The sequence below is a fragment of the Agelaius tricolor genome, unplaced genomic scaffold, assembly GCF_023055355.1.
Source record: "Agelaius tricolor isolate 1412-34295 unplaced genomic scaffold, bAgeTri1.0.p SCAF_39, whole genome shotgun sequence".
NCBI classification, from domain to species: Eukaryota; Metazoa; Chordata; class Aves; order Passeriformes; family Icteridae; genus Agelaius; species Agelaius tricolor.
The window spans coordinates 3,240,194-3,245,000 of NW_027269299.1; the positions used below are offsets into that span (position 1 = coordinate 3,240,194).

A 4,807-nucleotide genomic window follows, 5' to 3' on the forward strand; every position below is an offset into this window, starting at 1 on the left:
GCCATGGGGGCCGACCCACTCGCCTTGTCATAACAGGCGACGCCGGCAGAGAGCGCATTCTCTCTGCCCTTCCTCAGCTGCGGGGTCGCGGCCGCCGGGGCCCGCCCGCTCTCACTCCTCAGCCCACCGCCATGGTCTCTGGCACGCGCGGCGCCGCATCCGGCGCCTCTCCTCCCCTCGACGGCCTTTTCTCCTCAAACGCACACCGGCGGCACTGTCGTCCGCCGGCCGTCCCCTGGCTCAACCGCCCGCTGGTGGGGGGCGAGCGCTCGGCGGGCCCTCCAGCAGCAGAGGCCCGGGAGCACGCGCGACCCCGTTCTGAGCGGCGGTGGCGCTGCTCAACGGGTGTCCCTCCCTGTGGGGACAGTCGGCCGGAAGGCACCCGCTGTCGCCCGTTTGTGGTCCCATCCCGGGCCCCGCTCATCGCGTCCTCCATCAGCCTTCCCAGCTGCATGTGGGCCGCAGGAAGGCATGCGGGACGGCCGCGGGGGCGCTTCTCTCTGCCCAGTCTCCGCGTGCAAACGAGGAGAGCGGGCGTTGCCCCCCGGCTCAGCGCCGTACCGCCTTCCGCTGGGCAGGTGCCTGAGGTAAGGGGCCCTGGCGATGCGATGTGGTGGCGGCAGTTCCGGGAGTGCGGCCCTGGCGGCGGCGGGGTCTGCCGTCCGGCAGCCCTCGGGCGCCGGAGACGCCAGCTCAGGTCTCGGTGGTGCCCACCTCTGGGGCCGGCGGCGGAGCGCGTCTGCCGGTCGCTCACCCGCCCGGTAGGGGAGCGGTCTCACGGGAGGCGTGCCGGCGGGGGCCGGTCGTTGTCACGTGCCGTCTCGAGCCGGGGGAAGGCTGTGCAGTGCGGGAAGAGAAAAGCCGGCTGCGCAGCGGCGCTCCGCAAGGCCTGCGGCCTCGGGGGCCGAGGGAGAGCCGGTGTGTGTGGGGGCCGATGGCCGTGCGCCCCCGGCCGCGTGCTGTGTGTGTTGTGCATGTTGTCCCATGAAAGCGAGAAGCGGGTGGGCCGCCGTGCCCTCCCGTGTTCTGGCGCGTGCCGTCTGGCCCTCCACATGGAGGCCGGACCGAGCCCGGGCGCCTGGGCCGCCTCCGAATGACGGCGTTTGTGAAGTCGGCGTCTCCCCTCGCAGGGGGAGGCGGTCAGGGGCGCGGGCTCCCCTGCCTCTGGGCTGGCCTTCAGAGCGTGGGTTCTCCAGTGGTTTTTTTTCCCCTTCCGTTTCTGAATGCTCATACGGTCAAAGCCAGGCGCGTGCTTGCGCATCCTCAGCACCAGAGTAACAAAAAAAGGGGCCACTTGGCGTGAGCGCTGCCCGAAAGCCAGACAACTCTTAGCGGTGGATCATTCGGCTCGTGCGTTGATGAAGAACGCAGCTAGCTGTGAGAATTTAATGTGAATTGCAGGACACATTGATCATCGACACTTCGAATGCACTTGCAGCCCCGGGTTCCTCCCAGGGCTACGCCTGTCTGAGCGTCGCTTGACGATCAATCACCGTCCAGGGGCCACGCTGGCGGTGCGGCTGGGGTCGCCTCGCAGGCCTGTCGCCCGCGGCGGGCGGCGGCGGCGGCGGTGGTGGCGGCAGTGTCCTGCCGGTGCCTAGAGGGAAGGAGGTCAGGGGTTTGGCGAGGGAAGCGTTTCCCTAGGCGGCCTCGATCCCTTCCCTGCGGCCCGGCAGGCGTTGTCATACTCGCGGTCATCGTCGCCGCGCAGCGCCTTCGTCCCCCTAAATGCAGACTCGGGGAGTGCTCTGTAGTTCCCCGCTCCCGGAGCGAGCCACTGGGGTGGAGCTCGTCCTCACCAGGACCGTGCTGTGGATGCAGTAGCGCGGCGGCCTGGGGGGAGCGAGAGATGGTGTCAAAAGGCGCCACCGAGGGCCGAGAGAGAAAAAGAGAGGAGGGCGAGAAGGGGAGGCGAGGCGCGGGCCTCGCCCCTGGCCTCCCCCCTGCACGGGCGGCTGTCTGTGGGTGGGAACTGCGGCAGTACCGTGCCGTGCTGCCACGCGCGAGGCGAGAACGCCAGGGACAGGGGTTCCGACCCCCTCCTCCCTTCGCCCGCCCCCTCCTCTTCTGTCGCGGTCTCAGGGCGCGCTGAGGGGCCCTGTATCTCCTCTCTCTCTCCCCGCCGAGGCCGTCACGCGCGCCGCCGCCCGGCCAGACCTCCCGCGCGGGGCCATCTCTGCCGCGCTCCCTTTTCAGTTCTCGTCTCCGGGATGGGGCTCTCCGTCTCCTCGTCGCTCGATCGCACCTGCGCGCTCTCTCTCTCTCCGGCTCCCTCCGGGAGCACGGAGAGGAGGGGGGCAGGCAGCGTAGCGGGCGGGGGAGACAAGGCGGCCGTCTCCACGTGCGCCCCCGCGCGCAGCACAGCCAAGCTTTGGGCTTGCGACCTCAGATCAGATGTGGCGACCCGCTGAATTTAAGCATATTAGTCAGCGGAGGAAAAGAAACTAACGAGGATTCCCTCAGTAATGGCGAGCAAAGAGGGAAAAGCCCAGCGCCGAATCCTCACCCCGTGGTGCGGCGCGGGACATGTGGCGTACAGAAGCCCCCCTCCCCGGCGGCACTCTCGGGGGACCCAAGTCCTTGTGATCGAGGCCGCAGCCCGCGGACGGTGTGAGGCCCGTAGTGGCCCCCTGGTGCTCCAGGCCCGGGGCTTCTCGGAGTTGGGTTGCTTGGGAATGCAGCCCAAAGAGGGTGGTAAACTCCATCTAAGGCTAAATACCAGCACGAGACCGATAGCCAACAAGTACCATAAGGGAAAGTTGAAAAGAACTTTGAAGAGAGAGTTCAAGAGTGCGTGAAACCGTTAAGAGGTAAACGGGTGGGGCCCGCGCAGTCTGCCCGGAGGATTCAACCCGGTGAGTTGCGGTCGGCCGGCGCGGGCTTGGCGGATCCTGGCCTCCGCCTCCCCTCTGTCCCCCAGGCATACCCCGTGCACGGGGGCGAGCTGGGGGGGGCGGGCTGGCGCAGAGACCCCCCCCTCGGCTGGCGGCTGGCCCTGGCCAGGCGCATTTCCTCCGCAGTGGTGTGCCACGACCAGCTCCGGGTCGGCTGGGAAGGCCCTGGCGCCGCGTGAGTGGCGGTGGGTGTTACAGCCCCCGGGCAGCAGGTCTTGCTGAACACCGGGGCCGAGGGAGAGGACTGCCGCCGCGCCCTCCTCCCCCCCGTCAGCAGCACCGTGTTGGGGGGCATCACTTTTCCCCCGCCCTCCCCCTCCTGGGGAGGGGGGGTGGGGGCGGCGTCCCTGCAGCGACCGGGTCTAGGCGCGAAAGACTAATCGAACCATCTAGTAGCTGGTTCCCTCCAAAGATTCCCTCAGGATAGCTGGCACTCAGCAATGGGCAGTTTTACCTGGTAAAGCGAATGATTAGAGGTCTTGGGGCCAAAACGATCTCAACCTATTCTCAAACTTTCAATGGGTAAGGGGGCCGTCTCGCTGGCGTGGAGCCGCGCCGTGGAATGCAAGTGCTCAGTGGGCCACTTTTGGTAAGCAGAACTGACGCTGTGGGATGAACCAAACGCCGGGTTAAGGCGCCCAATGCCGACGCTCATCAGAGCCCAGAAAAGGTGTTGGTTGATCTAGACAGCAGGACGGTGGCCATGGAAGTCAGAATCCGCTAAGGAGTGTGTAACAACTCACCTGCCGAATCAACTAGCCCTGAAAATGGATGGCGCTGGAACGTTGGGCCCTTACCTGGCTGTTGTCGGCAGTGCGATGCCCGCAGGGGCTAGGCCGCGACGAGTAGGAGGGCCGCTGCGGTGCGCCTCGAAGCCTGGGGCGTGGGCCTGGGTGGAGAAGCCACAGGTGCAGATCTTGGTGGTAGTAGCAAATATTCAAACGAGAGCTTTGAAGGCCGAAGTGGAACGGGTTCCATGTGAACAGCAGTTGAACATGGGTCAGTCGGTCCTAAGCGATAGGCGAGCGCCGTTCTGAAAGGGCGGGCGATGGCCTCCGTTGCCCTCAGCCGATTGAAAGGGAGTTGGGTTCAGATCCCCGAATCCGGAGTGGCAGAGACGGGCGCCGTGAGGCGCCCAGTGCGGTGACGCAACCGATCCTAGAGAAGCCGGTGGGAGCCCCGGGGAGAGTTCTCTTTTCTTTGTGAAGGGCAGGGCACCCTGGAATGGGTTCGCCCTGAGAAAGGGGCCTGCGCCTTGGAAAGCATCGCGGTTCCGGCGGCATCCGGTGAGCTCTCGCTGGCCCGTGAAAATCCGGGGGAGAGTGTGTAAGTCTCGTGCCGGGCCGTACCCATATCCGCAGCAGGTCTCCAAGGTGAACAGCCTCTGGCATGTTGGAACAATGTAGGTAAGGGAAGTCGACAAGCCGGATCCGTAACTTCAGGAAAAGGATTGGCTCTAAGGGCTGGGTCGGTTGTGCTGGGGCGCGAAGCGGGGCTGGGCGCATGCCACGGCCAGACGAGGCACTGCGTGCGGGTGAGCGCGCGCCGTGTGGCCCGCACGGGTGCCGGGGCGTGCGCATGCGGCAGCGACTCTGGACATGCGCTGGGCCCTTCCCGTGGATCGCCCCAGCTGCGTCGGGCACCGCCCGCCCCCAGGCCTGCCCCCCACCTTGCCGCGGCCGGCGACCCAGCGGCGGCCGCTGCCGTCGTTGTCACGCGCCACCACCCCATCGGTTCCCGCTGGCGGGGTCCCCTCGGTGCATGGCTGGCGCGCGTGTGGCCGGCATCGGCCAAGTGGTTTGCGTGGGGGAGGGTCCCCGGGGGGTCCCTGGGCTGGCGCCCCGCCTTGGCTGGCGCCTAGCAGCCGGCTTAGAACTGGTGCGGACCAGGGGAATCTGACTCTTTAATTAAAA

General features: G+C 67.0%; 2 non-coding genes across 2 annotated transcripts in view; both read left to right on the forward strand.

Annotated features, from left to right (window-relative positions):
• The first annotated feature begins 1,323 nt into the window (after positions 1 to 1,323).
• On the forward strand, positions 1,324 to 1,477 carry LOC139603565 (5.8S ribosomal RNA). Its single transcript, XR_011683722.1, has one exon. It is a non-coding gene; the product is annotated as a 5.8S ribosomal RNA (ribosomal RNA).
• A 903-nt stretch (positions 1,478 to 2,380) lies between these two features.
• LOC139603540 (28S ribosomal RNA) overlaps positions 2,381 to 4,807 on the forward strand; it is a 4,309-nt gene continuing 1,882 nt past the window's right edge. Inside the window, exon 1 of the ribosomal RNA XR_011683714.1 lies at positions 2,381 to 4,807. This exon is cut by the window's right edge and continues 1,882 nt beyond it. This is a non-coding gene — a ribosomal RNA (28S ribosomal RNA).